Raw genomic sequence first — 12061 nt, 5'->3', positions numbered from 1 at the left:
GCTGCAGCTTCAATAACCAAGTACGATTTTGGGCAGCTGGGAGTGCCTATTGCCTGCAGTTTCTTTAAAGTAGCGTTTTCTAGTCTCATAATACTGGAGCCAAGTCTTGGCATCAGAAAAGAGGAGTGCGTGTGCATGACTGTGTGCACGCGGGGTGGGGGCATTGCAACCTCGGTAAACTGGTGCGGGCCAGAGGAAGAAGGAAGGACTGGCGTAGATCTTGGAAATGATAGGTGCTGGAAAGTGCAAAGAGCCATCTCCTTTAGGCACTTCCCACCTCCGCAACTTCGTTATCCTCCACTTCAGTTCTTTATGTGACCTTCGAGGACTTAACGCAATTTTGTTACATAAATTATATTTATTAATTTAATTAATTAGAGGCATCATATTTATTTGTCTGTCCTCTCTTGTTCCACCTTTGAAAATGTATGTTCCCAGAGGGCAAGGACCTTTATTCAACACTGAATTTCTAACGCCTAATAGGTACTTAGTAAAAATTTGCTGAATGAATGAAGGGTTGAATGCGCTAAGCACTTCACATAAATTACCCTTAGTACTCTTGAAGAATAATTGTAGAATAATTTGGGTTTTCTTAGAAATAGTCTTTTTTCTGACCTGCTTTTGGTTTTTTGTTTGTTTTTTTTTTGCTTTTATATATACTTAAAAGCCTATGGGTGAATTGTATAAATCCAAAAGTTTAGCATATGGCATTTGGAATATAATCATCATATAACCTGCTATGTGCTTTTATGAAGACTACATACGTTTCTCTGGTAAGCAAGGAGTTGAAAACAGTCTATCAAGTTTGCATGCAATCTATTTTAGGGCTGCTGGTCTCTGCGGTCTCACCAGAATCTGTTTAAATGTGTCAGTCATTTCCGTCTTCATTGTCCTAAGTCTACCCCAGAGCTGTGCCTCATTCTTGGCAGAATTCCAGAGTTAAAGATTGTTCCCGAGTCCTCATCAAGGGCCACATAGCCCAACCTCAGCCTGTTACTGCTTCCTAAGTAAAGCTCCCTGTAGATTTACAGCTTGGATACTTGTCTTAAAGAAAGATTCAGACCTTGGAACAGAGAAGGTAGATGCATCAAGTGTCAGAAAAGCATGGGCTGTTGGTGAATGGTATTGATTCGTAAGTTTTAACCCCTCTTCTTTGTGAAATGCTCTCAAATGAAATCTCTACGTTTTCCCTTCTCTGATTCTTATCTTCTTTTCCTTACAGTTTTTTCCCTCACAAGGTATACCTGTTTTTTGGCGGAGTATAAAATGACAGATCCGCATCTTTGTTTTAATGCTCTGTGAAACCAGAGTCTTGCCTGGTAGGATAGCATGCCCATGCAAGATTACGTTCTTCTCTGTACGTTACGGTGTCTAACACAGGGAAAAGAATTATGAACAGTATACATTAATAGTGCTAACTTTTAAACGATTTAAGAATAGAAAAATTGCATACTTGCATGCTTTCATTTTTTGTCTCCTTTCTTAAGTCTTACTTAATCCTTCTGAAATTCAGATTTTAGATTATACGATGTCCCCTAAGGCAACATGTGATACCTATTATACAAGAAAAAGAGAAATAGAAGACAGTTTCAAAGACAGGATCTTTTGCATGTTAAATGAAACATCCATACACATACACCCGTGGCTGGCTGGCTGGTGGAGTGACTTGGAATAATTCTTTTGAGAATGGATTTTACATAATACACAGCAAGAGCTGTTCATAGATTTTTGACCCAATAATCCCACTTTCCATTGGGGAAAAAATTAAAATGTCTAGCGACTAGATAATATAAATTATGAATATCATGTAAATTATATACCTATTGGAAGGAATAGATAGAATTATTAAATTATATTTCCGTTTACAGTTATGATATATTACATATGTAGCTATTAAATCACATTTATGAAGTCCAGGCATGGAGAAAAGCCTTTATTTTTATTTATATATTTTTAAAAAGATTTCATTTATTTATTTGAGAGAGAGAGAAAGGGAGAGAAAGAACGAGCCAGGGGAGGGGCAGAGAAGCAGGATCCCCACAGAGCAGGGAGCCCGATGTGGGGCTCCATCCCAGGACCCTGAGATCATGACCTGAGCCGAAGGCAGACACTTAACTGACTGAGCCACCCAGGCACCCAAAGCTTTTACTTTTTAATATAAGTGAAAAAGCAGACAGTTATATCACTGGGATTCTACATGTGGAAAAATAGAAATATATCAGATGCAGCTCTTTATTCCTCAGTAGGGCCGTGGTTGAGCTGTCATCGTGCTAGTCCCTCTGAACCATGCAGATCCATCCTTATCACTGTGGGGACAGCCACTCTCGCCACCGCCATGACTGAGCAGATGACACTTTGTGGTACCCTCAAGGACCACAATGGCTGGTTGACGCAGATTCCCATCACTCCCCAGTTCCTGGACATGATACTGTCTGCCTCTTGAGATAAGACCATCATCACATAGAAGCTGACCAGGGAGGAGACTAACTAGGGCATCCACTGCATGCTTCTCAGGGTCATCTCCTCAGTGGCCAGTTTGCCCTCACAGGCTCCTGTGAGGGAGCCCTTCGGCTTTGGGATCTCACAACGGGTACCACCACACGCAGATTTGAAGGCCATACCAAGGATGTGCTGAGTGGGGTGTTCTCCTCTGACAACCCTGCAAATTGTCTCTGGCCCCATAGATAAAACCATCAAGCAGTAGAATACTCTGGGTGTATGCAAATATACTGTCCAGGATGAGAGCCATTCGGAGTGGGTGTCTTGTGTCTGCTTCTCATCCAATAGCAGCAATCCTGTCATCGTCCCCTGTGGCTGGGACAAGCTGGTCAGTGTATGGAATGAGGCAGACTACAAGCTGAAGACCAATCACGTTGTTCACACAGGGTACTCGAACACTGTGACTGTGTCTCCAGATGGATCCCTCTGTGCTTCTGGAGGGAAGGAGGGCCAGGCCATGCTGCGGGACCTCCACAAAGGCAAGCATCTTTGTACTCTAGGTGGTGGGGTCATCATCAGTGCCCTGGGCTTCAGTCCTAACCGATCGGGCTCTATGCTGCCATGGGCCCCAGCATCAAGATCTGGGACTTAGAAGGCAAGATCGTTGTAGACAAACTGAAGCAGGAAGTTATCAGTACTAGCAGCAAGGCGAAGCAACCCCAGTGTACCTCTCTGGCCCCGTCTGCTGATGGCCAGATTGTTTGCCGGCTACCAGGAGCTCACGTAGCAGGTGACCATCAGCAACCATTAGAAATCTATGGCGGAGCTTTAGAAATCAAAAGAAAAAACAAATGGTTTTCTGACTTTTAAAATAAAAAAAAATACATTAGGTGCAAACTGGAAGGAAATATTTTATTTTATTTTATTTTATTTTATTTTATTTTATTTTATTTTATTTTATTTTATTTAAAGATTTTATTTATTTGACAGAGAGATAGCAAGAGGGGAGTGGGAGAGGGAGAAGCAGGCTTCCCGCTGAGCAGGGAGCCCGATGTGGGGCTTGATCCCAGAACACTGGGATCATGACCTGAGCCGAAGGCAGTCACTTAACGGCTGAGCCACCCTGGTGCCCGGGAAATACTTATTTTAGAAAGGTAGAATCATGGGGCGCCTGGGTGGCTTAGTTGGTTAAGCGTCTGCCTTCGGCTCAGGTCATGATCCCAGGGTCCTGGGATCAAGCCCCACATCGGGCTCCCTGCTCAGCGGGGAGTCTGCTTCTCCCTCTGCTGCTCCCCCCAGCTTGTGCTCTCTCGCTCTCTCTGTCAAATAAATAAATAAATAAAATCTTAGGAAAAAAAAAAGAAAGAAAGGAAAGGTAGAATTAAGGGCATCTGGATGGCTCAGTTGTTTAAGCGTCTGCCTTCGGCTCAGGTCATGATCCCAGGGTCCTGGGATGGAGCCCCCTCCGTGTGCAGCTTCCTGCTCAGCAGGGAGTTTGTGTCTCCCTCTCCCTCTGCCCCTCCTCTTTCCCCCCTGCTTGTACTTCCTTGCATGCTCTCTCAAATGAATAAATTAAAAAAAAATTTTTGTTAAAGAAAGGTAGAATTAAATATGGTCTCTCTCTGTCTTTTCCTTTTTTTTCTTTTTTCCCCCCTTGTCATAAAATGTTAAAAAATCTAAGAAGATCCTAGAAGGTCATGTAATTTTTGGGAAATGACTACACGAACTACATTGAAATAAAGTTGGCAAAAACCTTAGCTCAAACCTGAAATGAAATAAACAAATGCCCATTGGTTACCCATAGTAACCGAGTGTTCAACTTCACTTATTCTACCAACGCAAATATTTGCAGACCAGCTCTGGGGACCCTCACGGCGTATCTCCACTGTTTTCAAAAGCTGTTGAGAAGTATTTGGAATTCCATTTAGTACTGTTCAGGGTGCCTCCAACAACACAGCAGGAAAATGAGGGCCTGGATCACATAATTAGGAAAGGAAGTTGCACCTAGAAGTGTGGCATTCCCCCTTTGTAGGCCAGCTCCAGGGGGAGAAGCTGACCTGGGCAACTGGCCAGTCTCACTTTCGGAGCTGCCTTTGGAAGACGAGCCCCTGAGGAGAGAGGTCACTACTCTAGGGAACCAGGTGAATGCCTGCGGAGTGGTCAGGGAGAGACAAGCCAGAAAGTAAACCAGTGGGTCTGAGAATGAAGCTCTTCTGGGGCTTTTGTTTATAAGGGACAAAAAACACCGTTGAGAGTTTATTAAGCACTTTAAGACCGTATTGACTTGTGTAACTAGGAAGTCCATAATTTCTAGGAGTTCAAACGACTTCAGCAGAATTTTTTTCCCACCTTCTCTTTCTTTTTCTCTGTGTCTGTTTCCTTATACATTTTTCAGATCGGCTTCTCTTTGTCTGTTGGCCTCTCTTACTTTGGTTGGCATTCCTCCAGGGCGTAGGCTTTGCTGTGGGCCATCTCAGTCTACGTCATCCATCTTAGAGACCCCCCCCAAATAAGAACTCCAGGGGGTTCCTTTCCTGTTGTATTACATGTACAAATGGTGGTTGGGTTTCCTACATGTGGTGGCTGTGAATTAGACTTATAAGGACCTTCGCTTGCTCAGGGGCTGTGCCTACGGTGCCGACTACCTAATGCGGTTGACGAAATCAGGGCAATCTTCCTGTCTGCTTAAAAATACTGACATTAAAAAAAAACCTGACATTAAGAATCTCTCATATCATTAGTGAAAAATTACTGAAAGTAATGGAGGATTGCAAAAACTCCCATTAGAAGTAGTTGCCTTCTTAAAAAGCCCTGCTTGCTAATCATGACTCTCTATAATATAGAATTTTAGGCAGCAAAACAGAGTTAAGTGAATAAACTTGAGATATGGTTGGGAAAGCAAGCTATTCTTGCCTCAATTTTTCCATTTTATTTTGAATCCCCTGATTGCATAAAATCTTCATTTTTTCCCCATTCCTGGACCTAGCGGCCCATGATAACAGCAGCTTCTTGGGTTGGGGCTGGGGCAGGGGCAGGACAGTAATGTGTGTCTGGGTCATTTGTAAGTTGAGTGTTTATAAGGTGGGAACTGTCTGTACTGCATTAGTCATTCCGATCTCAGCTTTTAAGTAGGTCAGTTGTCTCTTCTCTAAAGAGGAAGTACTTGTTCTCTTAACATTCTGGCAACATTCTGTTTGCTTATTTTCTTCTGTCCGAGTCATACTGATGGCGAGGTCTGTCTTTTGATCCTTAGGCAGTGTATGCAGCAGAAGGAAACCTTGAGGACGGAAAGGAGGAACAGGTGGGAGGGACAAGAGCAGAAAAGAGCCAGATGAAAGCAGCCAAGGTCTGTTAAGAATGTTAATAGTTCTGAAGTGTTTCAATATTGCAGAGGACAGTCGTGACAATGAGCATTACTCACCCCTCGACCAGGTTCTGTAGGAAAGAACAATGAATGATAGTCCTCTATTCTGAAAGTTCTTCTCAGCAGACTGTTAGAGGGGCCTTGACATCCTCATTAGTAAGTATTCCTTGGGGTTCAGACATGGAGGATTTCTTTCTGACAAGGCAGAAGTCCAAGTGTAGAGGTCACACCTTACTCATTTTTGGACCTTCTGCACCAGCTCCAGGGCCCAATAGATATTGAGTCAATGACATGGCCAACATTATCCGCTAAAAATAGTTCATATTCAGTGTTTTTAGCCAAATAATTCTACTCATTCATTTAATCATTCAGCACACATTCTTTAATGATGAAGATTATAAAAATAACTTATTGTGCATGTAGCATAAGTTAGGCAATGAGCTAAATGTTTTATGTCCATTATCTCAATCCTCCCAACTCTATGAGATACTTGCTATTAGTATTACCATTTTATAGATAAAGAAGCCTAAACTTAAAGAGGTTAAATTAATTTCTCCATGCAAACGGCTGATAAATGGCAAAGGCAGTACTTGTGTCGAAGACACTCTGTTGCTTGAAGTCTGTGCTTCAAACCCCAGTGCTATTGAGATTTAGGAGATAATCCTCCATGAGCGTCTTGCATTTTTTTCATGTATTGAAGAAACTGGGATGTTTGTTCTGTAAAATTTTCCAGAGCCTGGATTTTTCTGATGGCATCCTTAAAGTATCATTTAATATTTTCACCTTTCCTCTGTATTTTTTGTCAACTGGTAGTCAGATATAGAAGCTTGATCACATTTCAGCTCAGCTGTTTTGGGCAAACCTACTACATAAGTGTCATTGGGGTCTTTCATGCGCCAGGAGACCTGCGATGTGATGTCTCTTTTTTCTATAATATTAGCATCCATTCATATTGAATATCTGGTTCAACTAGTTTTTTGAGGTTGCAGAATAGCGATTTTCTATTATATCAATTATCTATGTATGTAGCGTGTGTGTGCACGTAAGAACCTCATCACTTAGTAGCTACAATACTCCTGTAAAGAGAAACTTTCCCTTATCCCTTACTTGGTTACTTAGCAGTGTACTTTGGTTAGGGATGGCAGGAAGAGTGCTTGACTCTTTCCCTTTACCTAGGCAGTTTCAAAATAATGAGCTAATTCCCAAGCATCTTCCCTGGTTATCAATTAATTGTTTTTATTATGATTATGAACTCAAAGACTTAAATATATTTGATGGTTTTTTATATATTGCGGTTCTTCTTGTTGATGATAAAATCATCTCACATTTTATACATATGAGCCTCTGCAAGTTGGCCCCTGAGTCATTTGGCACAACCCAAAGTTAAAGAAGTTAGTAACTTCTGCCGTATCTTGTATGATAAGATGTCCCCGCTTATCTTTTAAAATTTCCTGCCCAAACTTGGAACTGTCATTTCTCCAAATAAGCTTGGTTCTCCTAAGTGGAAAATGTATCTGGAGACTCCCAGTTTTTATATTGGCAACTAATTAAAGAAAAAAATACCATGTCTCTGGCCTGGATTCAGCCTGTGGCTGGTCTGTTGTTGACCCCTGGCCAGACTTAAGTAACAGTAGTGGGAATTAAGAGAAAAAGATGGATCATAAAGATATTTTTTCAAGTTTTTTTTTATTGTGGTAAAATACACATGACAAAATTTACCACCGTAACCCTTTTAATTGTACAGTTCAGTGGCCTTAAATACATTCATAATGTTGTGCTACCGTCCCCACCATCCATCTCTATGACAAGAGGAAAATCTTGTAAAACTGAAACTCTATACCCATTAAACAATAACCCCCCTTTTCCCCGACAACCACCATTCTTAGTTCTGTCTCTGTGATTTTGACTAATCTAGATACCTCATATAAGTGGAATCAGTCAGTATTTGTCTTTTTCCTCCTTTTTTAAAAAAGATTTTATTTATTTGTCAGAGAGAGAGACAGAGAGCACAAGCAGGGGGAGTGGCGGGCAGAGGGAGAAGCAGGCTCCCTGCTGAGCAAGGAGCCCAATGCGGAACTCGATCCCAGGACCCCGGGATTATGATCTGAGCCGAGGGCAGATGCTTAACCAGCTGAGCCACCCAGGCGTCCCAGTATTTGTCTTTTTGTGATTGTTTTATTTTACTTAGCATAATGTCCTCAAGGTTATCCATGTTGTAGATATATCAGAAAGTTCCTCATTTTTAAAGCTGAATAACATTCCATTGTTTGGATTATATCACATTTTGCTTATTTGTCCTTCAAGTGGACACTTGGCTTGCTTCCACATTTTAGCTGTGGTGAAGAGCACTGTTATGAACAGGAATGTACCAGTATATTTTTGAGATCCTGCTTTCAGTTCTTTTTGGTATATATCTACAAGTGGAACTGCTGGGTCATAGGGTCATTCTATTATTAATTTTTTGAGGCACCTCCATTCTGGTTTCCACAGCGTTTGTGCCATTTTTTATTCCCATCAAGAATGCAGAATGGCTTTAATTTCTCCACACTCTCACCAACGCTTGTTATTTTCTGTTTTGTTTTTTTTTTCTTGATAGTAGCCAAAATGTAGGAATTGGTATGAGGGGGTATCTCATTGGAGTTTTTTTTTTTTAATTTTAATTTTAATTCCAGTATACTTAATATACAGTGTTACATTAGTTTCAGGTGTACAGTATAGTGATTCAACAATTCTATACATTACTCAGTGCTCGTCCCAACACCTGCATTCTTTGTCTCCATCACCCATCTAACCCACCCCCCCACCCCCCCACCCCCCTCCGCTCTGGTAACGGTCAGTTTGTTCTCTACAGTTAAGAGTCTGGTTTTTGTTGTTGTTGTTGTTTAAAGATAATTTTTTAAAAAAGATTTTATTTATTTTATTTAGAGAAAGAGAGAGAGAGCGAGCAGGGAGAGGGACAGAAGGAGAGGGAGAAAGAGAATTTCAATAAGACTCCGCGCTCAGCATGGAGCCCAGCATGGGGCTTGATTTCACAACCCTGAGATCATGAACTGAGCCAAAACCAAGAGTCAGATGCTTAACTGTCTGAGCCATGCAGGCACCCCAGAGTCTGTTTTTTTGGTTTGTTGTTTTTCTTTGTTCATTTGTTTCTTAAATTCCACAGACGAGTGAGATCATATGGTACTTGTCTTTCTCTGACTGACTTCTTTCACTTAGCATCGTACTCTCTAGAGCCATCCATGTTTTTGCAAATGACAAGATTTCATTCTTTTTATGGCTGAATAATATTCTGGCACACACACATACCCACCCCCCCCACACCCCACTTCTTTTTGTAAGTAAAGTCTACCCCCAACATGTGGCTTGAACTCATGACTCTGAAATCAAGAGTTGCATGCCCTACCAACTGAGCCAGCCAGGTGCCCCATATCACATCTTTATCCATTCATCTATTAGTGGACACTGGGCTCCTTCCATAATTTGGCTATTGTAAATAATTCTGCAGTAAACATAGGGGTGTATATATCTTTTTAAATTTGTGTTTTCATGTTCTTTGGATAAGTACCCATTAGTGGAATTACTTGACCATATGGTAGTTCAATTTTTAATTTTTTGAGGGACCTCCATACTGTTTTCCACAGTGGCTTTACCAGTTTGCATTCCCACCGATAGTGTAAGAGGGTTCCTTTCTTTCCACATCCTTATCAATGCTTGTTATTTCCTGTGTTTTTTATTTTAACCATTCTGACAGGTGTGAGGTGATATCTCATTGTGTTTTGTTTTGTATTTCCCTGATGATGAATGATGTTGAGCATCTTTTCCTGTGTCTGTTGGCCATCTGCATGTCTTTCTTGGAGAAATGTCTGCCCAACTCTTCTACTCATTTTTAATAGGATTATCATTTGGGGGGGGGTTGAGTTAGATAAGTTCTTTATATGCTCTGATACTAACCCTTTATCAGATGTGTCCTTTGCAAATATCTTCTCCCATTGCATAGGTTGCCTTTTAGTTTTGTTGATTGTTTCCTTTGCTGTGCAGAAGCTTTCCGTATCCATGTGGTCCCAATAGTTTATTTTTGGTTTTGTTTCCCTTGCCTCAGGGAACCTATCTAGAAAAATGTTGCTACCGCTGATGTCAGAGAAATTACTGCCTATGCTCTCTTCTAGGATTTTTATGGTTTCAGGTCTCACACTTAGGAGTTTAACCCATTCCGAATTTATTTTTGTGTATGGTGTAAGAAAGTGGTCCAGTTGCATTCTTTTGCACACTGCTGTCCAGTTTTCCCAACACCGTTTGATGAAGAGACTGTTTTCCCCCCATTGGATAGTCTTTCCTGCTGTGTCAGAGATTAATTGACCGTATAATTGTGGGTTTATTCCTGGATTGTCTATTCAGTTCTGTATCTGTGTGTCTATTTTTGTGCTGGTACCATACTGTTTTGATCACTACAGCTTTGTATTATAACTCGAAGTCTGTAATTGTGATGTCTCCAGCTTTGCTTTTCTTTTTCAAGATTGCTTTGGTTATTTGGTATCTTTTGTGGTTCCATACAAATGTTAGGATTGTTCTAGTTCTGTGAAAAATGCTGTTGGTATTTTGATAGGGATTGCATTCAATGTATAGAGTGCATGGGGCAGGGAGGGAGCGAACAAGGATTCTGGGCCTGCTGCCTCCCTCAACACTGGAACTTTCAGGGGCCAGAGCCGGAGGGAGCCAGGAATGGCAGGACCTTAGGGAGGTGTCACTGAGTCTTCTGTGGTGGTCACTAATTCCGTGGCAGCACAACTTGTGCACAGGCTCCTCCATCCGCCTTTCTTCCCCATGCCCTCCCCTCAGGAGCACATTCTCCAGTGTCCCGGATGCCAGGGCTATAGACATCCAGGTGGTGGCCCAGCTGCTCCTCTGGGACGTGGCTGGGCTTACCAACACACCAGCCACAGTCTTCACTGCCACCTCCAACGATCCTGGCACAAGGGCCACTTGATCTGAAATTATTCTGAGGCAAGAAGTTTTAAAAGATGGTTCCCATAGCGACCTTTTAGTAAAAGTGAAATTTGGAGAAAATACTGAGGACTTGTAGACCTGCTGCCTCTTGACTAAACAGTACATCCTGACAGGACTTTTTGTGCGTCCATATGAGTTGGCTTCATTTCGAGAGACAAACATAACAGAGGCAGTGATGGTTTCGGAGAATTTTTATATAGAAGCTCCCAATTATTTGTCCAAGTAATCTAAAGTTCTAATTTATGCCAGACAAGATTCACAGTGCATCATTTCCAAGCCTTTTTGCCTGTGCACTACTGCTATCATTGGCCACAAAGTAAAGATGGAAAAACCTTTATTGTGGTCAAGAACCCTGATTTCTTGATGTATTGTGACCAAGAGTTTCCAATTTCGAAATGCTGGCCTCACTCAGAAGTAGCATCTCCTTGGGCTTTAAAGAGTAAGGATATCTGCCAATGGAACAATATGAGATATAAATCAGTATGTAAGAACGTGACTCTACAGGTTCCAGTGAGATTGACTATATATACCCTCTGGTATGTTCTATGATTGCTCATTACCATTCTGTGTCCTATTTTGATCCCTGTGGCCGTTTTCAAATATGGCCATTTTCCCCTATAAGTTTTATGGCGTTAAAAACTTTCTATGAACCTAAATAAGACTTATTTACATATCTTCATTTCAGTTAGGAAAATGAATACTTTCTGCATTAGAGACAAATTATTCTCATTTTGTAAATAAAAACATTTTAATTTCAGTTAAAAATTGAGAAAATCATTATAAATTAGAATAAAATAATTTGGACGAAAAAATGTGTAGATGGTTTGGGTAGTAGAGACATTTTAACAATATTTTTTCTTCCAATCCACGGGCATGGAATGTCTTTCCGTTTCTTTGTATAGTATTCAATTTCTTTCATCAGTGTTTTATAGTTTTCAGAGTGCAGGTCTTTAACCTTTTTAGTGAGGTTTATTTCTAGATATCATATCATTTTTGTTGCAATTGTGAATGGGATTATTTTCTTAATGTCACTTTCTGCTGTTTCATTATTGGTGTATAGAAATGCAACAGATTTCTGTATGTTGATTTTGTGTCCTGTGATTTTACAGAATTTGTTTATCAGTTCTGAGAGTGTTTTGGTGTTGTCTTTCAGGTTTTCTATATATAGTTTCATGTCATCTGTAAAGAGTGAAGGTTTTACTTCTTTCTTACTGATTTGAATGCCTTTTATTTTTTTGTTATCTTATAGCTGTG

The 12061-nt window shown here is 40.9% G+C and overlaps 2 pseudogenes; both read left to right on the top strand.

Moving 5' to 3' along the window:
- The first annotated feature begins 2335 nt into the window (after positions 1–2335).
- Positions 2336–3226, top strand: LOC123783066 (small ribosomal subunit protein RACK1 pseudogene; annotated as a pseudogene).
- Positions 3227–5664: 2438 nt separating this feature from the next.
- LOC123783067 (GPI alpha-1,4-mannosyltransferase I, stabilizing subunit pseudogene) lies at positions 5665–11428 on the top strand (annotated as a pseudogene).
- The last annotated feature ends 633 nt before the right edge of the window (positions 11429–12061 follow it).

Source organism: Ursus americanus, chromosome 6 (genome assembly GCF_024610735.1).
Source record: "Ursus americanus isolate L20-20 chromosome 6, mUrsAme1.1.p, whole genome shotgun sequence".
NCBI classification, from domain to species: Eukaryota; Metazoa; Chordata; class Mammalia; order Carnivora; family Ursidae; genus Ursus; species Ursus americanus.
Note: the sequence above shows the minus strand (reverse complement) of the source record. Positions and strands in the feature narration are given on the sequence as shown.